The sequence below is a fragment of the Anomaloglossus baeobatrachus genome (genome assembly GCF_048569485.1).
Source record: "Anomaloglossus baeobatrachus isolate aAnoBae1 chromosome 5 unlocalized genomic scaffold, aAnoBae1.hap1 SUPER_5_unloc_13, whole genome shotgun sequence".
Taxonomy (NCBI): domain Eukaryota; kingdom Metazoa; phylum Chordata; class Amphibia; order Anura; family Aromobatidae; genus Anomaloglossus; species Anomaloglossus baeobatrachus.
The window spans coordinates 335180-363045 of NW_027441788.1; the positions used below are offsets into that span (position 1 = coordinate 335180).

Below are 27866 nucleotides of genomic sequence, written 5' to 3' on the forward strand. Positions count from 1 at the left end.
ATTCAGTTAGTGCCAGGTCAGCACCCAGGAAGGGGGTCGAGAAGACGTCAGGAAGAGAAGTCAGGAAAAAAAGACAGAATAGAAAGGGGTCCATGGTCCGGAGCTGGAGGCTCGACCCGGGTTCTTAGGAAGAAGGGTAATCCCAGGGTTCACGAGGAGTGCAGCAACCACCCGTGACCCGTTCCACGGCCCAGAAGCTGGGGTGGAGGTAAGACTACTAGAAAGGACACACAGAAGGAAACACCAGCCTTGACCTCCGAACTATCCTGGATCGGCTGGAGCCCATAAAAGCAGAGCACAGGGCTCCAAAGGCGGTGTAATTCTGCCGCCCACGCAACAGCTGACAGACTGCTCGGACCCGGATCCACAGTGGATCGAGGGGTCTCCGGATCCGAGGCAGGGTCGTGCTACTTCCCCGGAATAAAAAGGGGGGATTTGTTTGGGAAAAATGTTCGTGATGCCACCCACGGTGTGTGGTAATGTGAGGGACCACTGCTTCTGTTTAGGGAGCCAGATGACGATGGGGTGGCAGCTAGAGATGTTAACCAATCCGTTGGCAGGGGAGTGATGTCCCGGGGCTCGGTGATGGTTTGAGTGGGGAGACCCTTCGGGAGTAGAGAGATATCAGGTACTCACACAGTCCAAAGTCACTGACGCTGACACCAGGTAAACCAAACTCTTGAATGCTCCGTTGCTGTTGGACGAGCACGCTGGTTCCGTGCCCCTTTGGTGTTGCTGGTTGGTCTGAAGCCTTGTTCCTTGGCACAGTGTTTCTCTTAGGTGGATCCCTTTCGCCTAGAACTACTCGGGTCCCGCTCACCTGCATGGCTAGCAAGGTGAGCTTGCTCTCAGGGTTCACGCTTGGGATTTTCTGGACGATTGTGAGAAGTCCTATCCCCCTCGTTGTGCTAGTACCCCGATTTTGGAGCGGGTGGGGAACGGTTCCTGAAGACTCCGTTCCCGTCTGGTGAATTACTGGGCTGCGTGAAGCTACTTCCCAGCCTAGGGTCCGCGTACCCCGTCGTGCCCTGGTCCCTGCCCGGTTGTAGCACAAGGAAGCCGGCCTGCTCTCTGTAGCAGCACCATGCCCCGTCACTACCCCCTGCAACCGGGGTTCCAGCTCCTTCTCGCCAGGCCAACGTCTGGCAACCTGAGACGGGTACAGGAGCCCAGCTCCACAGCATGACCTGTCCTGTCACCGCTGCTCAATTCCTCTCCTCCTCTCAACTCGACTGTCTGAACTGTACTGACATCTCTGACCTCCCTCTTCCATCCCCCCATCTATGTGGCTCTATTCCCCTCAGGCTGCCCAATGAGTGACTGGTGGGTGTGGTGCAGAGTGTTCCTCAGGATTATTTATACCTGTTGGTAGCAACATCAGATGGACAGGACCAAGGAGGAGCGGGTGCCATGCAGAAGGGCAGATTGCATGGCACCTTTGTGATGACCTGATAGGCCAGGGCGTCACATTATCTCAGTGAGTAAAGAACTTTGACTACAACCTCTGTGTTGTCCCATCACTGCCGGTGCTCCCATCATCACACCCCTGTGTCATAGGCGCATGTCATCACATGACTCACTCAGTCTGTGCCTGACTATCACAGTGTACGTAGGAAATACTGCGGATAGAAGCGCAGAATAGGGTCTTACCAGATAAGGTAACAGATAAGTCAAGGCAATTTAAACCCAGAACTGCTGCTTTTGAATCCAGTAATTTGCATGATTTCACGACAAATTTCATTACCACATACAGTAATGACAGTGTTTTTATTAGAAACATTTTGGAAAAAGATTGGAACATGTTATTAAAAGATCTTATTTTAAAGGATATTATGCCTACTCATTCGGGTATCACTTTTAGAAGGGCCCCTACCCTGAGAAATATTGTAGTCCCCAGCAGGTGGAGAAGTTCCATGGGTATGACATGCCCACGGGGTCTTGGGGATTACTCGTCACCGGGCCGGTGTCGGTTTGGGATGTCACAGCGGCCGGGCCCGGGTTCCGTGACCCCAGCGGTGTCAATAATAGTGGGGATGGTGTGTGGAGTTTGTATTCGTGACGCCACCTGTAGTGTGCGGCCAAGTATTAGCCGCCACTGCAGGAGGTCTTCTCTGGGGCGGATGATCACGTAGCTTGGATGGTACTGCTCTCCACAGGCAGAGCTCAGGCCCCAGGGAGGATGTTGGGATTAGTAATCGCCTATGGCGCAGGGGCGCGATGATGGGAGCGCCGGCAGTGATGGGACGACAGAGATTGCAGTCAAAGTTCTTTACTCACTGATATTACACCGCCTTTGGAGTCCTGCGCTCTGCTGTTATGGGCTCCAGACGATCCAGGATAGTTCGGAGGTCAAGGCCGGTGTTTCCTTCTGTGTGTCCTTTCTAGTGGTCTTCCCTCCACCCCAGCTTCTGGGCCGTGGAACGGGTCACAGGTGGTTGCTGCACTCCTCGTGAACCCTGGGATTACCCTTCTTCCTAAGAACCCGGGTCGAGCCTCCAGCTCCGGACTACGGACCCCTTTCTATTCTGTCTTTTTTTTCCTGACTTCTCTTCCTGACGTCTTCTCGACCCCCTTACTGGGTGCTGACCTGGCACTAACTGAATTCTGTGTGAGGTAGCTCCTTACTTTCCCTGAAGGTGCCCTGCCTCCTGGGTTGCTGAACTAGTGGGCAGGAGGTCCCATACCTCGTGATGGCCACCCCCGACACCTACTAGGGTGCCCAGTGCCAGTGAAAGAGCTCCCGTGTTATGAGTTGGATGTGTTATGGTGGTTTACCAGTGGTGACCTCCTCAGTATCCAAGATGAATACTGCACCCCAGATGAGGTGCAGTACCCTGTAGCACCTGAAGCTGCAGGGTCACTACAGGTACAGTGAACTCTGTGTTGCAAGCAGCTCATATTGATGCTTTGCAAAAAACTGATTAACACTCCACTTGGTATATCGCGATATACCAAACAACCCTGACCATTTTCAAGGTATTTTGATTATAGCAACAAACTTTGCACTTTGCTAGCACTTTATCTCTATAGGCTATTCTCTTTTTTATACCTTTTTCACCATACCTAATCAGTGACATTTCGGAAGATAGAGCACTTTTGTATATATATATATATATATATATATATATATATATATATATATATATATATATATATATATATATATATGTATTCCATAGGTTATTTAATTATGGTGGTCCATACAATTTGGTCTTAAAATTTATTGTGTTGTATTTTTTGGTTTTATCGCTGCTGTTTAAACATGGGTATTTGATCCTGTCCTTTTACACAGATATTTATGAGTATGTACTAGTTGTATTTTTTAACTAAGAATTGTGAAAAAAAATTAATTATTTTAAAGAAAAAGACACCAATTCCTTTCTTGAACCCCTCATGGTTCTAAAGGTATTTTTTGATTTATATGATCTGTTACCTTACCTGGTAAGACCCTATTCTGCACTTCTATCCACAGTATTTCCTACGTACACTGTGATGTTCAGGCACAGACTGGGTGAGTCGCGTGATGAGTGGTGAATGAACTCAGGTGAGGTCACTGAAGTCACCTGAGTTGAAGTTACCTGCGGTCACAGGTGGTGGACCGTGGGAACCTCCATCTGTGGCCACGGCTAACCTGAGTGACATCACCACTGATCCTCAGTCTCTGCCTGAACCTCACGGCGGGTGGTCATGTGCCAAGATCACGCGCTGTAACTACATGTAGCAGAGCTTGAATCATTATGGGACCTCGTGTGGACTATGTCGAACCTGCACGGATGTTTTGGGGACTAATAAAGTGGTAAAAGAGGGTATCTGCTACATACACATCATGCACACACGGCTCCACTACATACACGTCATGCACACACGTTACATACACAGCTCCGCTACGTGAACATCATACACATGTGTCTCGGCTCCATATACGTCGTACACACATTTTTCAGCGACTTGTGATCAAGATCGATCAGGTCCAAACGTTTTTATTCTAAAGTTGCTCAATAAATCTTCTCCTAACCTGAACTTATCAATACAGATTTCAATTTAGCAAAGATTGAAATAAGAGTGTGAAGGGGTCACATACATATGCAAAAGGGGTCACATACATATGCAACAGGGGTCACATATTTAATTATTTAATTAACAGTGGATTACTATAACCGTCCAATGACACCGCGCCTGTCTAGTGTGTGCACACGCCAATATAGGACTACACTGAGGAGCTGATCATGTGACCGCTGACTCCTCCCCTCCATGTGACATCATCACAGGTCCTGTAAGCACAGAGCAGCCATATATCTAGTGTGCGGCTCTGCAGGTGGAGGTGTGTGGAGATTCCCCATTACCGGGGCAGGCGGCATTAACCCCTTCAGCTCTGAGACTTTCTTGGGAGTTTTTCGCTCGCTGATTTCTATGAATTGCGAGGATTTTGTTCCTTTTCCTCTGATAGATACAGATGCCCCAACTATGAGAGGCCGGAAGTGAGGAAACCCGTCTGCCCTCAGTCCTCGGCCCCTTTCTGCCCTCGGTCCTCGGCCGCTTTCTGCTCTCGGTCCTCGGCCCCTTTCTGCCCTCCGTCCTCGGACCCTTTCTGCCCTCCGTCCTCGGACCCTTTCTGCCCTCGGTCCTCGGACCCTTTCTGCCCTCGGTCTGTGAAGCCCCACAGGTGTATTGTGTCGGTGCATTACCTTCAGGGACTCCACTCGGCTGGATCTTGTCACTGGTAGGAAATCTTCTGTTTTGATTGTCGTGACGCCACTCTCAGTATTGCGGTCAGTGGGGACCGCCACTGCAGGTTAGGGGTGCCTGGGGCTGATGATATGTGCAGTCAGATGTAGTAGCCTCCTGAGAGTGAGGCATGCCCCAGGGTCCAGTGTAGATGCGTAGTACTACAAGTCGCAGAATGACTCACACAGGCAGAACTGTCTTTCAAGGGCTTTACTCACATTTGATGGCAGGGTGAGTAGCCCGGGCGTAGCTGAGATGAACCAGGTGGGAACCAGGTATCCTTCAGGCTGACTTTATGAGGGTGACTACCAACTCGCCTTCCTTAGCCCTTGGTGGTTTGGGGTGACCCCGACTTTTAGTCCCTATGGGGGTCACCCAGGGAAGATGCTGAAGCCTCTCTCCCCTTCGTTTGCCGTGTGCTTGTCGCCTGGGCCAGGCCACTCCAGCTGCTTGCCTCCTGTGACCTATGGGCCCTAACTGTGGCTACGTGGCTGCGGCTTTTGTGGTGTTGTGGCGTGGGCTTTGAGAGCCCCACACCGGCAGGTTTAGCAAAAGAAAGCTGGATCTATCTCCGCTTCGGGATCTGCCGCCCGTTTGGGCCTGGTACTCTCTAGCAGTCTCCTTACTTCCCACTCCGTGCCCTTTCTTTAGCTGAAGATGGATTTCGGGTAGCACTCCTAGTTGACCGTTCTCCCCCGTCAGTAGCCACTGCGCGGGCGCTGTTAGACAGCAACAGCCCCACAGGTCTGCTCCTCACTGAGCCCTATGGAGTTCTGCTCTAACTGACTCACTGCCCCTCCTCTCCTGTTCTTGCCTACGCCACCTAGCAACCAGACTCTCTTACCACACCCCTTGAGAGGAGATGGAGGCTTTTGGCCCCCTCCACTATTCCAGTGAAGGTCAAGGCTTTTCCCCCTCCTGGGATCCCCAGGGGTCCTCTCATGGGTACATGTGTGAGACCTGATCACTATGCGCCTGTGTTCCACACCCCGGTCAGCCTTCTGGATTACCTGTATTGTACTGTCCCCAGCATGGGTGCAGTACTCAGTGGTGCCTGACCAGGTCAGGGGCGCCACATTCCCCCTTAGTTATCACCAGCACGTCCTCGGGCTGCAAGACAACATTTTAAAATGCATAAAACATTAAAACATGTAAAACATTTTTAAAAGCACCAGGTACCATACATCACCACCCTCCACCCACAAGTCCGTTAACCCACCCAAAACCCTCTCACGTTGGCCGCGACTTCAGCCACTTCTGGCAGGATGTAGAGGCGGCTTTCATGGGCTGGTGGTTTCAGGGTATACCTGGCCTGGTGGAGCCGCGCCTTCAGCCTCTTCTGGCAGGATGCAGAGGCGGCCTCCACAGTTGGTGCTGACCAGGTACCCTCTTTGTGGTGGAGAGCCAGGCCCCATAAACAGGCATGCTCTCTGGTCGCAGGTGAGCCAAGGCCCTATATACGGACGGGCTCCTCCTGGTTGCAGACGAGCCAAGCCCCTAAACAGGCTGACTCTGGTGGTGGTGGTGCCCTTTTGGTGTAACTATTTACACTGCGAGAGTTTGTGGCTATAGCCAGTTCATAGCCTTAAGGTTTATGGTTTTCTCACAATAGTTTTTGTGGGCACATGCTTAAACGTGAACGTTGCAAAACAAAACTTTTCAAAACTTCAACTGGTAACTTCTTTCTTTACTTTACTCCTCCATTTCACCAGGGCTTGGGCCTGTAGGGCTGCGGCACCTGTTGCTTTCTTGGCCTCTTTCTTCATCTGTTGTTGTCTCATCTGCAGGTTCCTTGTCTCTGCTTTCTCTATCTTCATCTGTTTCCTTTCCTGTATCTGTTTCTCTTTCCTGTAGCATGGGGTGGCTGTAAGGTTTGCTGGTACATAGTGCTACGTCAAGCGCGTACAGTCCTCTCTCGCCTTGATGCATGGTAAACTGTACTGAATCCCCCATCTTTAGGTTTCTGCCAGGGTGTCCTCTAGGCAGATGAGCGCTCACATCTCTTCGGTTGACAAATATCCCTTCCTTCACACCAGGTGCTACAATGAATCCATATCAACTTCTCAAATTGAAATCCTCCACTACTCCTCTGCAAAGGGGTCCTCTGACCTGGGCTTTGGCTCTTCTCAGGGACCGTTTTTCTTGTAGGTCTCTGGCTGTGACTTCTCTCTGCTCTGGAGACTGTGGTGCAGGGGACAGCGTTGTTCTGTTGCGACGCCTGGTCTTGCGGGCTGGGTTCTGCTGGGCTGTTACCTCAATGCCTGCAGGGCCCCAGGTGAGGTTTCTGGGCTGGTCTTCGTCAGCAGACGGTGTCAAGTCCTCCTCATCCCAACGGGAATAGGGTAACATCTCCGGCTCTGAGTATTGCTCCACTGCCGGTGGCTCCGGAGTCAGCTCCTCAGCTTCCTGGCCTCCTCTCCCCCTTAGTTCTTCTTGGCACTCCTTTGGTGGCAGTGCTGGGGATGGGCTTTCTTCAGCAGGCCCAGGCGGGGGACTCTTTGGCGTGGTTGCTGCAGGGGTTGCTGGAATCCTCTTGGGGGTATGCGGAGGGAGCATGTACCGGTCCACCAACCATTGTGGAAACTTGGCCTCCATGTCAGCCTTCAGCCGCCAGTATTCGGGGTCCTCCCCCAGCGTGGGCTTTCCAGCAGGGACCTCTTTGGACTGGGGAGCGGTGTCTGCTCTGGCCTTGCAGGCCGGGGTAAATGGTGATGCAATCTCTTGGCGGGCCGCGCCCTGTATGGCGGCGGCCTGGTCTTGGCAGGCCGCGCCCGGCATGGCAGCGGCCTGGTCTTGGCGGGCCGCGCCCTGTTTGGCAGCGGCCTGGTCTTGGCGGGCCGCGCCCGGCATGGCGGCGGCCTGGTCTTGGCGGGCCGCGCCCTGTTTGGCGGCGGCCTGGTCTTGGCGGGCCGCGCCCGGCATGGCGGCGGCCTGGTCTTGGCGGGCCGCGCCCGGCATGGCGGCGGCCTGGTCTTGGCGGGCCGCGCCCGGCATGGCGGCGGCCTGGTCTTGGCGGGCCGCGCCCTGTATGGCGGCGGCCTGGATCGGCGTCGCAGCTGCGATGGGATCTGTGCAGGCTGGGCTGGGCGTCGCTGCAGGGACCGGGTCTTGGTGGGCCGAGCAGGGCATCGCTGCGGCGGCCGGGGCTTGGCGGGCCGAGCAGGGCATCGCTGCGGCGGCCGGGGCTTGGCGGGCCGAGCAGGGCATCGCTGCGGCGGCCGGGGCTTGGCGGGCCGAGCAGGGCATCGCTGCGGCGGCCTGGGCTTGGCGGGCCGCACCTGGCGTGGCTGCGGCCTGGCTCAGCGTCGCCGCGCCGGGCGCCTCTTCAGGGACCGCGGGCGTGGCAGCAGGGGTCGGGGCATCCGGGCCGGCAGGGGTAATACTGGACTCACCCATCGGTGGCAGCATCGGGGTCTGAGTCGTCGCCGTCCGGTCTGGCACTCGTCGTGCGGTTCCCCTCTCATAGGCCTGAACCGCGGCAGCCATCTCCAGAAGTTCCATGCGTTCTTCTCTGATCTGCTCCACGACCCGGGTCTCCAGTCGGTCGCAGAACTGGGCCAGCTCCCGATACCACCAGGCAGCGGAGCCTGGTTCTGGGTTCCTGCGGTCAGACGCCATTTCTTCTGCGCCGTCTTCTGCACGATCTCCCAGCAGTGGACTCGCCGTTGCCTCTAGTAGCAAGCTGTTCAGTTTCCGCTCTGCCTCTTTCAGCAGCTCCTCTCCCAGCAGCAGGCTTCTGGCTCCCTTTCTGTCCCGACGTCTCTGGACGCCTCCGCTCTCTTCACTTGCGAGGTCAGGACTCTGCAGGGGATCTCTGGGTAGCCACACCTCTTCGTGGGCGGTAACTTCTTCCAGCGCGGGCTGCTGTTGTTTTTCAGCGCGCTTTTCATGGTGGCAATATGGCGGCGCTTCCAATTTTTCAAGCGGACCGCCCAGGCACATGGTCACCTGTCTGGACAGGTCTAGTCCTTATCCTGTTCGTGACGCCAGATGTGAAGCCCCACAGGTGTATTGTGTCGGTGCATTACCTTCAGGGACTCCACTCGGCTGGATCTTGTCACTGGTAGGAAATCTTCTGTTTTGATTGTCGTGACGCCACTCTCAGTATTGCGGTCAGTGGGGACCGCCACTGCAGGTTAGGGGTGCCTGGGGCTGATGATATGTGCAGTCAGATGTAGTAGCCTCCTGAGAGTGAGGCATGCCCCAGGGTCCAGTGTAGATGCGTAGTACTACAAGTCGCAGAATGACTCACACAGGCAGAACTGTCTTTCAAGGGCTTTACTCACATTTGATGGCAGGGTGAGTAGCCCGGGCGTAGCTGAGATGAACCAGGTGGGAACCAGGTATCCTTCAGGCTGACTTTATGAGGGTGACTACCAACTCGCCTTCCTTAGCCCTTGGTGGTTTGGGGTGACCCCGACTTTTAGTCCCTATGGGGGTCACCCAGGGAAGATGCTGAAGCCTCTCTCCCCTTCGTTTGCCGTGTGCTTGTCGCCTGGGCCAGGCCACTCCAGCTGCTTGCCTCCTGTGACCTATGGGCCCTAACTGTGGCTACGTGGCTGCGGCTTTTGTGGTGTTGTGGCGTGGGCTTTGAGAGCCCCACACCGGCAGGTTTAGCAAAAGAAAGCTGGATCTATCTCCGCTTCGGGATCTGCCGCCCGTTTGGGCCTGGTACTCTCTAGCAGTCTCCTTACTTCCCACTCCGTGCCCTTTCTTTAGCTGAAGATGGATTTCGGGTAGCACTCCTAGTTGACCGTTCTCCCCCGTCAGTAGCCACTGCGCGGGCGCTGTTAGACAGCAACAGCCCCACAGGTCTGCTCCTCACTGAGCCCTATGGAGTTCTGCTCTAACTGACTCACTGCCCCTCCTCTCCTGTTCTTGCCTACGCCACCTAGCAACCAGACTCTCTTACCACACCCCTTGAGAGGAGATGGAGGCTTTTGGCCCCCTCCACTATTCCAGTGAAGGTCAAGGCTTTTCCCCCTCCTGGGATCCCCAGGGGTCCTCTCATGGGTACATGTGTGAGACCTGATCACTATGCGCCTGTGTTCCACACCCCGGTCAGCCTTCTGGATTACCTGTATTGTACTGTCCCCAGCATGGGTGCAGTACTCAGTGGTGCCTGACCAGGTCAGGGGCGCCACAGGTCCTCGGACCCTTTCTGCCCTCGGTCCTCGGACCCTTTCTGCCCTCGGTCCTCGGCCCCTTTCTGCCCGCACACAGTATAATGTTCCCCCAGAATGTTCTCATTATATGTTCCCCTTATTCTCTCCAGTAATTGTATTATTACAGCGGATTCTCTATGATGTTACATCGCCATCTTCTCCCCATTCAGGTCCCTACAATATCGGATCCTCTCAGTGGAGATCTTCTATAGAAGAGAATTCTCCTGATTGCCCCGTGAAGGATGGATATGGACAGGGACAAGATGGCGGAGAGGATATTACACCTCACCCTAGAGATCCTCTTCCGGCTTACTGGAGAGGTGAGAGATTCTGATGATGTCACATTACACCATTCTTATCTATGGGAATAACAGATGGACAGAACTGGAGAGGTGAGGACTCTGGAAATGTCTGGAGTGAGATTTATTACTGTGTCTCTCCATAACCAGGATTACACAGTAGTGAAGAAGACCTCTAGTGAGCGCTGTCAGGCCCCTGTGTCTGAGGGATGGGGAAGACCCCTGAGCCCAATCACGGGGCCTCCACCTCACTCCCCGATACATAAGGACATCAATGACCAGAAGATCCTAGAACTCACCTACAAGATGACTGAGCTGCTGACTGGAGAGGTGACACTGCTGGGAATGCTGGGACATTATACAGTAATGCTATGAAGGGATCGGGGGTGACGGTATCATTGTATGTGTCAGGTTCCTTTAAGGTGTCAGGACGTCACCGTCTATTTCTCCATGGAGGAGTGGGAGTATTTAGAAGCACACAAAGATCTGTACAAGGACGTCATGATGGAGGATCCCCAGCCCCTCACATCACCAGGTAATAGACAGGACTAAATACACACGGCCTATAATTATCTGTATGTAAGGAATGAATTCAGTCCCTGTATGTGTCTCCTCCAGTTCTATCCAGTAAGAGGACAACACCAGCGAGATGTCCCCGTCCTCTTTTCCCACAGGACTGTAAACAAGAAGACCCCGATGTTCCTCAGGATCATCAGGTAGATGGAGAGAAGGTGCCATGAAATCTCCCTATGATGTGTAGACGGCTGTGAAGGTCTTGTGCTCAGTCTTGTTTTATCCTCCAGTATTATATGTGTTATACTTGTGTAATGAGAGCGGTGGAGATGGCAGGATTAGGAGAGATAAGAACTTTGATTCCTTTTATGGTGGTGTCACATACAGTGACAACGACAACGACGTCGCTGCTACGTCACCATTTTCTGTGACGTTGCAGCGACGTCCCGTCACTATCACTGTGTGTGACATCCAGCAACGAGCTGGCCTCTGCTGTGAGGTCGCCGGTCGTTGTTGAATGTCCAGCTTCATTTTTTGGTCGTCGCTCTCCCGCTGTGACACACACATCGCTGTGTGTGACAGCGAGAGAGCGACGAAATGAAGCGAGCAGGGAGCAGGATCCGGCGTCTGGCAGCTGCGGTAAGCTGTAACCACAGTAAACATCGGGTAACCAAGGGAAGACCTTTCCCTGGTTACCCGATATTTATCTTCGTTACCAGCGTCCGCCCTCGCTGCCAGTGCCGGCTCCTGCTCTGTGCATGTCGCGGGCGGGGAGGAGGGTGTCAGCACACTACGCTCACCCCTTCTGCTCGGGTCCGGCGGCTGCTGCTCAGTGGTGGCTCGAGCGGTGGGCCGGATCCCGGGGGTTTCTCGAGCGGCACTCCTCGCCCGTGAGTGAAAGGGGTTTGTTGGGTGTGGGAATTGTTTATTGTCCGTGACGCCACCCACGGTTGTGGTGATTTCACCACCGCTGCTCAATATGGGGATCCCGGGGATGGTGATGCGGAGCAGCCAGGTGTTGTGTTGCCCCTCCGTGGGTAGGGGTTGGTGATCCCGGGGCCCGGTGATGGTTTGGGAGGTGCAGGGCCTGGTGGGCGCAGGGACGCGGGGGCAGCGCTGTGCCTTGCGGCACTGTGGTACTCACTCAGCCTGAGATGTTGACACAGTTTTTACGGTAAACCAAACGGCTGGTAAGACGGTCCCACGGACGGCTGCAGTTGTTGTTTCACCCCTGACCCAGTTTGATGGTGTAAGTCCTTTCTTCTACTTCCGTGCACCCTTCTCCTGCACTCCGGCTTCCAGCTGGCTCCCCGACTCCGTCCCCGGGGGGCCACTGCCCAACCCCGGCTACCTGCGGTTCCACCAGCTGTCTCCCCGGCTCCCTGCAGACGGCACTTAGCGTCTGCCGGACTTTCTCTACGAGGCCCTAGGCTCCAACCTAGGCCCCTGGCTCCGTCTGCCTCTCTGCAGACCTTCACTCTTCCTCTCCTAGGACTAGACTGGGCTTGTTTCCTGCCTCAAGCCAGCTCACTCCTGGGTGGGCGTCTCCATCTCCTCCCTCCGCCCACCTGGTGTGTCAGCCCGGGGCAGAAAGCAGGTCACTTTGGGGATGTCTGCTGTGAACTGCTGGGGGTGGGGGTGTGTGTGTGTTGTTACCTGTGTCCCCTGGCTTGTCCAGGGCGACACATTCTCCCTTAGCAAAATGCAGACCATCCTCGGGCTGCCCGTCCATCACCGGTTTTATTTTTCTTTTAAACTGCAAAAGATAAAAACATCAAACTCAAGCATGTTCAATCCTCCCGCAATGGGATGCACATTACTTTAACGTTGCAATAACAGTCAAACACTTTTAATAATAACTGTGTAACGGGTCCTTCAGTCACCCACCCAAACAACCTAGTCTTGGTGCTGCCCCTAAAGCCCAGGCAGCACCCCTTGACCCCAGTCCAGGAACGGCTCCAGATTGGTCAACGGGACCGGTACTTCGCTGCCGTTGCGGCCGGGCGGACTGCCGGAGCCGTCGTCATCTCCGTCGCGGCCGGGCGGACTGCCGGGGCCGGTGGCAGGGTGGTGACAAAGGTGAGGCCTGGGGACCCCAGGTCTGGGTCCTCCCCCACAGACGCTGCAGGCTCCGCTACCGGTAACAGGGGTAACGGCTCGGTGCACCGCTGCGGTGGCCTCTTCCAGGAACCAAATGCTGGCAGAGTCCTGGCGTCCCTGCTTCCACAGCCGCGGTTCACATGCGGCCGGACGCCCTCCCGTCCCCCTTAGCTCTTTCCGGCCCCTCCTCTCTCGGGGCGGGGTTTTGGCCTTCGCGCCTCTACTACTCGAGAAGACGCTCGAGCGGGAACTTTTCGCGCCAAAGATGGCGGCTTCTGAAATTTTCCTGCCGGATACCTCCGGCGGTAACAAGGCGCACCTCTACCAGACGGCAGAGCGGTAAGATCCTGTTCGTGACGCCAAGTTGTCGCGGGCGGGGAGGAGGGTGTCAGCACACTACGCTCTTCTGCTCGGGTCCGGCGGCTGCTGCTCAGTGGTGGCTCGAGCGGTGGGCCGGATCCCTAGGGTTTCTCGCCCGTGAGTGAAAGGGGTTTGTTGGGTGTGGGAATTGTTTATTGTCCGTGACGCCACCCACGGTTGTGGTGATTTCACCACCGCTGCTCAATATGGGGATCCCAGGGATGGTGATGCGGAGCAGCCAGGTGTTGTGTTGCCCCTCCGTGGGTAGGGGTTGGTGATCCCGGGGCCCGGTGATGGTTTGGGAGGTGCAGGGCCTGGTGGGCGCAGGGACGCGGGGGCAGCGCTGTGCCTTGCGGCACTGTGGTACTCACTCAGCCTGAGATGTTGACACAGTTTTTACGGTAAACCAAACGGCTGGTAAGACGGTCCCACGGACGGCTGCAGTTGTTGTTTCACCCCTGACCCAGTTTGATGGTGTAAGTCCTTTCTTCTACTTCCGTGCACCCTTCTCCTGCACTCCGGCTTCCAGCTGGCTCCCCGACTCCGTCCCCGGGGGGCCACTGCCCAACCCCGGCTACCTGCGGTTCCACCAGCTGTCTCCCCGGCTCCCTGCAGACGGCACTTAGCGTCTGCCGGACTTTCTCTACGAGGCCCTAGGCTCCAACCTAGGCCCCTGGCTCCGTCTGCCTCTCTGCAGACCTTCACTCTTCCTCTCCTAGGACTAGACTGGGCTTGTTTCCTGCCTCAAGCCAGCTCACTCCTGGGTGGGCGTCTCCATCTCCTCCCTCCGCCCACCTGGTGTGTCAGCCCGGGGCAGAAAGCAGGTCACTTTGGGGATGTCTGCTGTGAACTGCTGGGGGTGGGGGTGTGTGTGTGTTGTTACCTGTGTCCCCTGGCTTGTCCAGGGCGACACATTCTCCCTTAGCAAAATGCAGACCATCCTCGGGCTGCCCGTCCATCACCGGTTTTATTTTTCTTTTAAACTGCAAAAGATAAAAACATCAAACTCAAGCATGTTCAATCCTCCCGCAATGGGATGCACATTACTTTAACGTTGCAATAACAGTCAAACACTTTTAATAATAACTGTGTAACGGGTCCTTCAGTCACCCACCCAAACAACCTAGTCTTGGTGCTGCCCCTAAAGCCCAGGCAGCACCCCTTGACCCCAGTCCAGGAACGGCTCCAGATTGGTCAACGGGACCGGTACTTCGCTGCCGTTGCGGCCGGGCGGACTGCCGGAGCCGTCGTCATCTCCGTCGCGGCCGGGCGGACTGCCGGGGCCGGTGGCAGGGTGGTGACAAAGGTGAGGCCTGGGGACCCCAGGTCTGGGTCCTCCCCCACAGACGCTGCAGGCTCCGCTACCGGTAACAGGGGTAACGGCTCGGTGCACCGCTGCGGTGGCCTCTTCCAGGAACCAAATGCTGGCAGAGTCCTGGCGTCCCTGCTTCCACAGCCGCGGTTCACATGCGGCCGGACGCCCTCCCGTCCCCCTTAGCTCTTTCCGGCCCCTCCTCTCTCGGGGCGGGGTTTTGGCCTTCGCGCCTCTACTACTCGAGAAGACGCTCGAGCGGGAACTTTTCGCGCCAAAGATGGCGGCTTCTGAAATTTTCCTGCCGGATACCTCCGGCGGTAACAAGGCGCACCTCTACCAGACGGCAGAGCGGTAAGATCCTGTTCGTGACGCCAAGTTGTCGCGGGCGGGGAGGAGGGTGTCAGCACACTACGCTCTTCTGCTCGGGTCCGGCGGCTGCTGCTCAGTGGTGGCTCGAGCGGTGGGCCGGATCCCTAGGGTTTCTCGCCCGTGAGTGAAAGGGGTTTGTTGGGTGTGGGAATTGTTTATTGTCCGTGACGCCACCCACGGTTGTGGTGATTTCACCACCGCTGCTCAATATGGGGATCCCAGGGATGGTGATGCGGAGCAGCCAGGTGTTGTGTTGCCCCTCCGTGGGTAGGGGTTGGTGATCCCGGGGCCCGGTGATGGTTTGGGAGGTGCAGGGCCTGGTGGGCGCAGGGACGCGGGGGCAGCGCTGTGCCTTGCGGCACTGTGGTACTCACTCAGCCTGAGTCGTTGACACAGTTTTTACGGTAAACCAAACGGCTGGTAAGACGGTCCCATGGACGGCTGCAGTTGTTGTTTCTCCCCTGACCCAGTTTGATGGTGTAAGTCCTTTCTTCTACTTCCGTGCACCCTTCTCCTGCACTCCGGCTTCCAGCTGGCTCCCCGACTCCGTACCGGGGGGCCACTGCCCAACCCCGGCTACCTGCGGTTCCACCAGCTGTCTCCCCGGCTCCCTGCAGACGGCACTTAGCGTCTGCCGGACTTTCTCTACGAGGCCCTAGGCTCCAACCTAGGCCCCTGGCTCCGTCTGCCTCTCTGCAGACCTTCACTCTTCCTCTCCTAGGACTAGACTGGGCTTGTTTCCTGCCTCAAGCCAGCTCACTCCTGGGTGGGCGTCTCCATCTCCTCCCTTCGCCCACCTGGTGTGTCAGCCCGGGGCAGAAAGCAGGTCACTTTGGGGATGACTGCTGTGAACTGCTGGGGGTGGGGGTGTGTGTGTGTTGTTACCTGTGTCCCCTGGCTTGTCCAGGGCGACACATGCACATATAGCTGCAGTACACATCGGGTAATTAACCCGATGTGTACTGTAGCTAGGAGAGCAGGGAGCCAGCGCTAAGCGGTGTGCGCGGCTCCCTGCTCTGTGCACATGTAGCTGCAGTACACATCGGGTAATTAACCCGATGTATACTGTAGCTAGGAGAGCAGGGAGCAAGCTCTAAGCAGTGTGCGCGGCTCCCTGCTCTGTGCACTGTGACATGTGGCTGCAGTACACATCGGGTAATTAACCCGATGTGTACTGTACCTAGGAGAGCAGGGAGCCAGTGCTAAGCGTGGCTCCCTGCTCTCTGAACATGTAGCTGCAGTACACATCGGGTAATTAACCCGATGTGTACTGTACCTAGGAGAGCAGGGAGACAGCGCTAAGCGCGGCTCCCTGCTCTCTGCACATGTAGCACAGCGTCGTTATGATCGCTGCTGCTTCTGCTGTGTTTGGGTGGAAACACATCTATGCGAGTAAAATCGGTCCGACTGGGCTGAAAAAAACTCGGCTGATTTTAGTTCACGTTAGGTGCGAGTGCAACGCAAGTGCGATGCTATTTCTGAGATTTTACTAGCGTGTGTAATGCGTGTGTAATGCGTATTTTTTACTATGTCATCTGCCATTCAGCGCTGCTACATGGCCGCTGACAGCAGACACAGACAGCCATGTAGCAGAGCTGAACGGCAGATGACAGCAGACACAGACAGAGCCGCACTGTCAGAATGAACTCGGGTGAACTTAACCCGATTTCATTGTCATGCTGCGGCTCTGTCTGTGCCGCGTCCTGATTAGAGGTCACCAGTGAAGGGCTCACCGGTGACCGCTAATCCCCTGAGTGACTGAAGTTAGCAGCCCTCTCTCATACTCACCGATCCCCGGCGCCGTGCTGCACGGCTTTCTCACTGCTCCGGCGGCTTTTACTATTTTGAAAAAGCCGGCCGCTCATTAAACAATCTCGTATTCCCTGCTTTCCCCGCCCACAGGCGCCTATGATTGGTTGCAGTGAGACACGCCCCCACGCTGAGTGACAGGTGTCACACTGCACCCAATCACAGCAGCCGGTGGGCGGGTCTATACTGTGCAGTGAAATAAATAATTAAATAATTTTAAAAAATGGCGTGCGGTCCCCCCCAATTTTAATACCAGCCAGATAAAGCCATACGGCTGAAGGCTGGTATTCTCAGAATGGGGAGCTCCACGTTATGGGGAGCCCCCCAGCCTAACAATATCAGCCAACAGCCGCCCAGAATTGCCGCATACATTATATGCGACAGTTCTGGGACTGTACCTGGCTCTTCCCGATTTGCCCTGGTGCGTTGGCAAATCGGGGTAATAAGGAGTTATTGGCAGCCCATAGCTGCCAATAAGTCCTAGATTAATCATGTCAGGCGTCTATGAGACACCCTCCATGATTAATCTGTAAGTTACAGTAAATAAACACACACACATGAAAAAATCCTTTATTAGAAATAAAAAACACAAACAAATTGCCTCATTACCAATTTAATAAGCCCCAAAAAGCCCTCCATGTCCGGCGTACTCCACGGACCTCCAGCGTCGCTTCCAGCATGAAGGTGACAGGAGCTGCAGAAGACACCGCCGCTCCGGTCACCTCCAAGCAGCAACTGAGGTGAGTAGCGCGATCAGCTGAGCTGTCACTGAGGTTACCCGCTGTCACTGGATCCAGAGAAGCTCGCAAGTGAGAAGCAGCCCTTTGACAGCTAAGCAGCGATCATAACAGCGACTTACAAGGTCGCTGTTATGTCACAGAAAATGGTGACGTAACAGCGACGTCGTTGTCGCTGTCGCTATGTGTGAACCCAGCTTTAGTCCTCGTTCACACTACTGTATTTTCAGAGCTGTCCATAAAATAACACAACGTCTCGTCCTCAGACCATTGTTATTGGATGTGGCGGTGCAGATGGGGATTTTTCTTTCTCACTGACAGAATCTGTGTGTGAGAATAATCCCAGCATCCTCTAGTGTCTTCCGTAAATCGGAGGAGACTCGTCCATTCAGGTCTGTGTCTGCACAAACCCTCAGATTCCCACCAGCTCCACCATACAGCAGACATTGTGTTACGGGTACATTGCAGTTCTGTAATGGAGGAAGCTGTAAATGGTCTTGTAAATTATTAATAGCGGCTGTAAATACCGGATTGTATATGGATGACAAATAAGAAAAGCCTTGTCCTAGTTTTCTGGATGAAGCTGTGATGATTCTTTATCCGGCCGTGTGATCCCGGCATTAGAGGCCGTTACATCCAGGGAAGAGAGGATTTATCTAGAAAGTGTAAAATCTTTCCCTTCCCTGAATATTTCTGCCTCCGGTCACATCCCGTCTGCCGGTATAACGGGCTCCGCACCACAAAACTTACATCCAACTCATCACTTCTGTTGGGTTTTTCTGTCACTTTTTTTTTTATCTTCTCGTATTAATTAATGTTTTTGTTTCAGATTCTTCATATTGGTCCAAGTGGATCATGAGTCTTGCGCACAATAGAAAGGCTTTGTATTTTTCCCTGTGACCTGTGTTTGTGACTTTTTAGTGCAAAATGGTGACAAATTTGCACCAAAATATTTGATCTACATAAAATATCTCGGGTGTGGACTGGAGAACATTTCTGACAAAATGTCCTAGTTTTTAGGTTGAAGGTAGACATACTGTTCCTTGAAAAACTATTCACACCCGGTAAACTTTTCCACATTTTTTCACATTACAGCCACAAACAAATACATTTTATTGGGGTTTAAGTGATAACAACACAAAGTAGCAAACATTTGTGAAGTATAAAGGAAATTATACATGGATTTCTAAACATTTTAAGAAATTTAACTCTGAAAATTGTGATGTGCATTAGTATTCAGCCCCCTGAGTGAATACTTTGCAGGACCTCCTTTCACTACAATTGCTGCTGCCAATCTATTGGGAATGTGTCTACCAGCTTTGCACATCTAGAGGTGACATTTTTTGCCCTTTTTACTTTATAAAACAGCTCTATCTCAGGTAAATTGGAAGAAGGCGTCTGTGAAGAAATTTTGAATTCTTATGCTTTGTTTTTAAAAATGTCCACTCCTGACTTCCGGATCCGGTCCTGGCTGAGGTGGAAGCCTAGAAGAGAAGCTCCTGCCACCCCTCACAGAAACCGACTAAAAAAAGCTCCCCCGGACGAGCCACCAAACAGAGAGCAGCACAGGAGGTTACCTAAAGCAGCCAGCTATGGAACGGTACCTCCTGAGAAGCGCTGGCAGCAGTGAAGGAGCCTGGAGAAGCTGTGACATGGACGGGCAGTGCAGAGGAGAAGATTACATTATGGCGCCAACGAGCCTGATGGGGGAGGAGCCTGAGCACATGAAAAGAAAACACAGAGCTGGAGGGGGAGAGATAAGGGAGATATGAGCGAGGAGTCACAGGAGGACAGAGCAGGAGAGAGGTGGATGCAGGGGACTGATGAGGGTGGATCACAATGGGAGGATGAAGGAGATATGGAGGCAGAAGGGAGAGAAGAAGATGCTGGCAAAGCAGGGGAGCTCAGAGACACAGCAGTGTTGGAGGATGAAACTGACAAACAGTACAGGGAGATTAATCCCACTCAGACACATGACTCGCCCACCCCAGGGCTATGGGACACCCGGTGCCGGGCCGGACTAGTCCGGTGGTAGTCAGTGGTGGCTGGGCCCGGCTCCGTGGCCCTGGTGGGTGTCAGTAGAATATGTGGCTTGCTTGTTAATGGTTGTGTTCGTGACGCCACCTGTGGTATGCGGCTAATAAGCCGCCGCTGCTGTGTGAGGCCTCCGGGATGATGTTATGGCAGCAATGGTAGTACTGCTCCCCACAGGTGGAGCAATGCCCGGGGCACAGTTGGTGCTTGTGAATGTCTATGCAGCGGAAATAACAGAGACAACTTCAAGGGTGCAGTTCAAGTTCTTTACTCACAGTTCTTGTCACAGCTGTAGGGACCCTCAGACTGCTGGGACCACTGTCAGGGACCTCCGCCGTTTCTGGGTGACTCAGAGAGTAAAAGCCGGTGCCCTCCTCTTAGTGTCTCTTTCTTCTGCTGTCTCCCTTAGCCTTGCCTTTGTTAGGGTGGACCCGGCTTGGCCTCCACTACAGCCTCCAGGCTGGGGGGTCACCTGTCGGCTGATTACCCCTTTTCTGAAGGTCTGCTATGGGTTCTGGCCCTGGGAGTTTACAACGTTCCCTGGGCCTCGGTTTTTACTGTTTGGAGATTGTCTTTGCACTCCTCCAGTCTCTAGGGACCGTCCCCTGTCGCAGCTTAATCACTCCACCGATGTCAATGTGGAACAGGCCACCGCAGCCTGCAACTACCCGTGGCGCCTCTAGGCCCTCGCTTCGGTACCTATCAAGGACTGCTCGTGGTACCTCCAGGACTACCCGCGGCCCTGCGACTCCTGCTGTTCCTACGTGGTGTCACCTGGACCTCTGGGTCCCAGGGTCTTCACCAGGAAGCGTCTCCTTCAGTTCCTCTGCTCCTGTCTGACTTAAAGCTTTCTTTCCTTCTTTCTTTCTTTCTTTTCTTTCTCCTCCTTGCCTGCCTCCAGCAGGCCTCCTCCTCCCTCCTTTCTCTCGTTCTTCTCCTCCAACTACATGCTGCTTCTCTCACTCCCTGAGGTAAACTGAAACTAACTTGACCTTCCTCTCTGTGTCTGCTCTCAGATGGCTCCTCCCACCCCCCAGTTGCTAAGCTGTAACCTATAGGAGCAGGGATGGGTCTTACGGCCCCTCCCAGCATGCAGCATGGGAGGGTTGCCTGCCACTTTCCCTGGTCCTAGTATGTGCCTAACAATGGGTGTAGTGTGGATTTACCAGGGGACCGGAGTTCACTCTCTTCCTCTCCCAGAATGGGGCATCACACCGCTGGTGGGGTGCAATGACCTGTGGCGACGGAAGCCTCAGGGGCGCCACACACACAGGAAGTCAAATGCAAGAATTAATAGTACCCCTTACAAAGGAAGCAGAAAACAGCTTGCTACACCAACATGACAAGCCTGCAAGTTATTGGGGAAAGGAGGTAGTGGCCCAGTCCAGATAAAGAGAACTAAGAAAACAGCACCACCTGCAGGCCAAGACAAGTACACACAAAAGCTTAAAGGGAACCTGTCATCAGAAATTTAGCTATAAAGCTAAAAGTTCCCCCCTCTGCAGCTCCTGGGCTGCATTCTAGGAAGCTTCCTATAGTTTTTTTGGCCCCTTTTATTCCAAAATAAATACTTTGTAAACTGGTACCTTTTCGTATGGAAATGTCTAAAATCGTCCATGGGGGCGGGCTGCCTGGGGTCCGTTGTTGTCCTCCTGCAGATTTACGCCGCCCCCGAACGCTGAATTTCGAAAGCTCAGGACGCCGCCCCTGGGTGCCCATGGTCCCGCGCATGCGCTGTTACACTGTAGCGGTGCCGTGCACTGCGTGCACGGTGACCGCTAGTGACGCTTTGCGCGGGCACGAGTTTATGGGCGGCGCTGTGAGTGTCATCAGTAAGTGCCGCCCATAACCTCGTGACCGCACTTTCCCCTATGACTCCAGCGTTATGCGCAAGCGCTCGCTGGCCTGATGCCCGGACGTCCCCTCCTTCCCATCCTGCTCAGCAGCAGGAAATAGATGGGAAGGAGGGGACGTCCGGGCATCAGGCCAGCGAGCGCTTGCGCATAACACTGGAGTCATAGGGGAAAGTGCGGTCACGAGGTTATGGGCGGCACTTACTGATGACACTCACAGCGCCTCCCATAAACTCGTGCCCGCGCAAAGCGTCACTAGCGGTCACCGTGCACGCAGTGCACGGCACCGCTACAGTGTAACAGCGCATGCGCGGGACCACGGGCACCCAGGGGCGGCGTCCTGAGCTTTCGAAATTCAGCGTTCGGGGGCGGCGTAAATCTGCAGGAGGACAACAACGGACCCCAGGCAGCCCGCCCCCATGGACGATTTTAGACATTTCCATACGAAAAGGTACCAGTTTACAAAGTATTTATTTTGGAATAAAAGGGGCCAAAAAAACTATAGGAAGCTTCCTAGAATGCAGCCCAGGAGCTGCAGAGGGGGGAACTTTTAGCTTTATAGCTAAATTTCTGACAGGTTCCCTTTAATGTGGACTATAAAAAACTGGCTGAAGAAGTGGCATCACACTTGTCAAAAGAGATTAAAGTGGCTATTGAGGCAGCCATACAAACATCATTAGCTAATATGCAAAAACAGATAAATGCCCATGCATCTAGACTGGCAGAATCAGAGCAGTGAATATCTGACTCCGAGGAGACAATACTGGCTATGCAAGTGACTCGCCCACCCCAGGGCTGTGGGACACCTGGTGCCGGGCCGGACTAGTCCGGTGGTAGTCAGTGGTGGCTGGGCCCGGCTCCGTGGCCCTGGTGGGTGTCAGTATAATATGTGGCTTGATGAATAAAGTTGTGTTCGTGACGCCACCTGTGGTATGCGGCTATTAAGCCGCCGCTGCTGTATGAGGCCTCCGGGGTGATGTTATGGCAGCAATGGTGGTACTGCTCCCCACAGGTGGAGCAATGCCCGGGGCACAGTTGGTGCTTGTGAATGTCTATGCAGCTGAAATAACAGAGACCACTTCAAGGGTGCAGTTCAAGTTCTTTACTCACACTTCTTGTCACAGCGCTGTAGGGACCCTTGGACTGCTGGGACCACTGTCAGGGACCTCCGCCGTTTCTGGGTGATTCTGAGAGTGAAAGCCGGTACCCTTCTCTTAGTGTCTCTTTCTTCTGCTGTCTTCCTTAGCCTTGCCTTTGATAGGATAAACCTGGCTTGGCCTCCACTACAGCCTCCAGGCTGGGGGGTCACCTGTCGGCTGATTACCCCTTTTCTGGAAGGTCTGCTATGGGTTCTGGCCCTGGGAGTCTACAACGTTCCCTGGGCCTCGGTTTTTACTGTTTGGAGATGATCTTTGCACTCCTCCAGTCTCTAGGGACCGTCCCCTGTCGCAGCTTGATCCCTCCACCGATGTTCTTGTGGAACAGGCCACCGTAGCTCTAAACTGCCCCGACAGCTCTACAGACTACCCGTGGCCCTGCGACTCCTTCTGTCTCCTACGTGGTGTCACCTGGACCTCTGGGTCCCAGGATCTTCACCAGGAAGCGTCTCCTTCTGTTTCTCTGCTCCTGTCTGACTTGGAGCTTTCTTTCCTTCTTTCTTTCTTCCTTTCTTTCTTTATTTCCTCCTCCTTGCCTGCCTCCAGCAGGCCTCCTCCTCCCTCCTTTCTCTCGTTCTTCTTCCCCAACTACATGCTGGATCCTCACTCTCTCCCTCCCTGAGGTAGACTAGCTAAACTTGACCTTCCTCTCTGTGTCTGCTCTCAGATGGCTCCTCCCACCTCCCCAGTTGCTAAGCTGTACCCTATAGGAGCAGGGATGGGTCTTACGGCCCCTCCCAGCATGCAGCATGGGGGGGTAACTGCCACTTTCCCTGGTCCCAGTATGTACCTAACAATGGGTGTAGTGTGGATTTACCAGGGGACCGGAGTTCACTCTCTTCCTCTCCCAGAATGGGGCATCACACCGCTGGATGGGGTGCAATGACCTGTGGCAACGGAAGCCTCAGGGGCGCCACACTCCCCCACAGCAAATCCCAGCACGTCCTCGGGCTGAAAAACAACAAAAACATGTGGAAGAACTGCAAAAACATTTTTGTATGAATAACATAAAACAATAAAACATTTCTTCCCTTTATGGGAGGCATAGGTACTTAAACGTTGCAAACTTCTTATAAAGAAACTATGTGTGCACTTCCAGTTCATTGCACGGTTTGGGCACATCCCCCATAATTCTGGTAGGGGGCACAACGGGTGCAACTATATACATTTCTGGCTACAACAAGTCCAGTAGCCTGGTAGTTCGTTTCTTTTCAAACAACAATGGGGCAAATACTCAACCAGCCACTAAGTCCAGTGGCCTGGTTACACAGGACACATAAGACATCACATTTACCGGGGCCCACATTCCAGTTCAGTGGCCCGGTACACATAAACATGGGGGGGGTGACGTCTTCAAAAAGCATGAGGGGCAGTACAGCAGGAAAGGGTGTCATCTTCGAAAAGAACATTGGGGCAGAACACAAGGGACTTCTTCAAAAAGAATGAGGGGCAGACAGGGGCTATTTACAGTTCAGCATCTCTTCTTACTTCTTTACATGTAGGGATTCTTCTCCGGCTCCCCACCTGGTAGCAGGTAGACAGCGGTCAGCACAGTCTGCGTCTGCTGGTCTTGGCGGGCCGCGCCTGGCATGGCGGCGGCCTGTATTGGAGTCGCTGCTGTGACCGATTCTTGACGGGCCGCACCTGGCGTGGCTGCGGCCTGAGCTTGGCGGGCCGCATCTGCGGCATGGATTAACGTCGCCGCTGCGGCGGGATCTTGCTGGTCCGAGCGGGGTATCGCTGCTGGGGCCTGAGCTGGACGGGCCGGGCTTGGCGTCGCTGCTGCGGTGTGGATGGGCGTCGCTCCGGCGGCGAAATCTTGGCGGGCCGCACCTGGCGTGGCTGCGGCCCGGATCGGCGTCGCCATGCCGGGCATCTCTCCAGGGACCGCGGGCATGGTAGCGGGGGTTGGGGCACTCGCGCCGGCAGGGGCATTAAATGACTCACCCCTCAGTAGCATCTCCGGTGTTCTGGCGGTCGCTGCTCCGCGCGTCGCTTGCCGGATCTGCTGCATCACCTCCGCTTGCAGCCTTTCACACCACTGGTCCATCTCCCAGCCCCACCAGTCAGCGGAGTCTAGCTCTGGATCGCTGCGTGTGGACGCCATTCTCTCTGCGTCTCCTTCTGCACGATCTCCCAGCAGCAGGCTCGTCGCTTCTTCTAGTAGCAGACTTTTGATGTTGCTCAGCAGCAGGCTGGTAACTTCCCGCTCCTTCATCCGGTCAGCCATCCTCCCGACCTCAACCTTCAGCTCAGCGGCGGTCACAGGCCTGATCCAGGTGAGCTCTTCCTGGCCTCCGCTTACAGGAGCCATCTTCTCTATCTGCTGGTCTGGCATTTAGACTCTGCCAGCCGGCCAGCTTGTCTAGTCGCCATTTCTTCTTTCTCCGCCTTCTATGGCGGGCACCGCTTCGCGCTCTTTTCTTGGACAAGGGGGCGGGGCTTCTCTTCGCGCCCTTTCTTCTTGCACACCCCCCTTCTTCCCGCGCTCAGTGTCTTCAATGGCGGCAGTTTCTCACAGTAAAACACAGGCTTTTTCACGATTCTTCAGGCGCACAGTACCCGGTGTGACCGGGCACGAAATCCTGTTCGTGACGCCAATTTTGACTCGCCCACCCCAGGGCTGTGGGACACCCGGTGCCGGGCCGGACTAGTCCGGTGGTAGTCAGTGGTGGCTGGGCCCGGCTCCGTGGCCCTGGTGGGTGTCAGTATAATATGTGGCTTGATGAATAAAGTTGTGTTCGTGACGCCACCTGTGGTATGCGGCTATTAAGCCGCCGCCGCTGTATGAGGCCTCCGGGGTGATGTTATGGCAGCAATGGTGGTACTGCTCCCCACAGGTGGAGCAATGCCCGGGGCACAGTTGGTGCTTGTGAATGTCTATGCAGCTGAAATAACAGAGACCACTTCAAGGGTGCATTTCAAGTTCTTTACTCACACTTCTTGTCACAGCGCTGTAGGGACCCTTGGACTGCTGGGACCACTGTCAGGGACCTCCGCCGTTTCTGGGTGATTCTGAGAGTGAAAGCCGATACCCTTCTCTTAGTGTCTCTTTCTTCTGCTGTCTTCCTTAGCCTTGCCTTTGATAGGATAAACCTGGCTTGGCCTCCACTACAGCCTCCAGGCTGGGGGGTCACCTGTCGGCTGATTACCCCTTTTCTGGAAGGTCTGCTATGGGTTCTGGCCCTGGGAGTCTACAACGTTCCCTGGGCCTCGGTTTTTACTGTTTGGAGATGATCTTTGCACTCCTCCAGTCTCTAGGGACCGTCCCCTGTCGCAGCTTGATCCCTCCACCGATGTTCTTGTGGAACAGGCCACCGTAGCTCTAAACTGCCCCGACAGCTCTACAGACTACCCGTGGCCCTGCGACTCCTTCTGTCTCCTACGTGGTGTCACCTGGACCTCTGGGTCCCAGGATCTTCACCAGGAAGCGTCTCCTTCTGTTTCTCTGCTCCTGTCTGACTTGGAGCTTTCTTTCCTTCTTTCTTTCTTCCTTTCTTTCTTTCTTTCCTCCTCCTTGCCTGCCTCCAGCAGGCCTCCTCCCCCCTCCTTTTTCTCGTTCTTCTTCCCCAACTACATGCTGGCTCCTCACTCTCTCCCTCCCTGAGGTAGACTAGCTAAACTTGACCTTCCTCTCTGTGTCTGCTCTCAGATGGCTCCTCCCACCTCCCCAGTTGCTAAGCTGTACCCTATAGGAGCAGGGATGGGTCTTACGGCCCCTCCCAGCATGCAGCATGGGGGGGTAACTGCCACTTTCCCTGGTCCCAGTATGTACCTAACAATGGGTGTAGTGTGGATTTACCAGGGGACCGGAGTTCACTCTCTTCCTCTCCCAGAATGGGGCATCACACCGCTGGATGGGGTGCAATGACCTGTGGCGACGGAAGCCTCAGGGGCGCCACACAAGCACAAATAGCAGCTCTAGCAAAATCTAATGAATACTTGAAGGATAAGGCGGAAGATTTGGAAAACAGATCGAGACGCAACAACCTAAGTATAGTCGGGTTACCAGAGTCTGTGTCGATTGGACAGTTGGATAATATATGCGAGTTGGAGCTACCGCAGGCCCTGGGCATAAAGGCGAAATTCAGAGTTGAAAGAGCCCACAGAGTGGGTCCACTGAGACACCAGGAGGCAAATAAGGGAGAGGGCCAAAACTCAAACAAGAATACCCCGATAAGAGCCAGACAGGTGATTGTCAAGTACCTTGATTATAAGCATAAGGAGGAAATATTGAGGGCCTTTAGAGAACGAAAGTGTCCACTACAATATCAAGGCAACAGACTGCTAATTTTTGGAGATTACTCAGCTGAAGTACCCAGAAGGAGAAAAGAATTTAGCAAAATTTGCTCATTTCTGTACAACAAAAAAGTAAAGTGCCAGCTATTATACCCTGCTACACTGAAAGTTAGAAACCCCAATGGCTCGTTTGTATACTACAAGGACTACAAAGAAGCAGAAAACATTCTCATGGCAGAGCTCGACAAGACTAGGTCAGAAAGGCAAGAAAAAGGAGCTAGTGGAGAAGGGAATAATAGAAGAGGATCCCCCACAAGCTCAGGAAGAGATGTGGGACGTCTTGGGGGACAAAAGCAAGTCGAGACCAGGGAGGAAAGGAGGCTACGCAAGGGGTCAACAGCATAATTCATGCCCGGAACACAGGAACCAACACTTTGAGAGAAACTATGATACCTGAACTGGAACTCACTCATTATTTTTCCTTTTTTTGCCTGTTTTTTTGTTTTTTTTTCAAACAGGAAGAGGCGTCGAGGAGGATGCGTTATGGAGAGAGGGATGGGGAGGTGAGAGGAGGAGGGGGAAGGGAGAAAAGAGAGGAAAACATCCCAAAGTCTGGGCCCTCTCCCCCCCCTCTTTTTTTTTTTTTTTCTTTTTCTTCTTCTTTCTTTCTTTCTCCATGTTCTCTCCCCTTGGTCTTTTTTCTTTTTCTCCTTTGTCCAGGAACGTCATCCAAATTCAAATGAAGTGGGCTTGTTCTAGGCGGACTGATGGCTACCTGGAGTCAGAGATAAGTAGGTCTGGAGAATCTTGCTGAGGTTTTGACATACTGTGCTAATTTTTGCATAATTTTCAAAGGCTTATTCAAGTTAGTCCGGGGATAGAACATATATTTTATGGGGGGTGATTAGGGAGCTACATATTTTGGCTAGGAATAGGGGAGCTCACCAACGTGGCGGAAAGCGCCGTGGATTTCTCGGAAGGGAAAATATGTTTTACAGTTACATGCTTTTTGTTGTATTTGTTATATTTGCAAGGTGAGGAAAGGGAGTGTCTATTTTGTGGTACCAACTGTGATTCTAGTGTCGAACATCTCGTCTTCCTTGATGCAGGGGCCCATAGGGGAGGGAGTAATAAAAGCAGAATACACAGTGTGACGTTGCACCTTGCAACATAGGGGGTTACTCGCTCAGC

General features: G+C 54.0%; 1 pseudogene; it reads left to right on the forward strand.

Annotated features, from left to right (window-relative positions):
* The first annotated feature begins 10065 nt into the window (after positions 1 to 10065).
* LOC142258846 (uncharacterized) overlaps positions 10066 to 27866 on the forward strand; it is a 105728-nt pseudogene continuing 87927 nt past the window's right edge.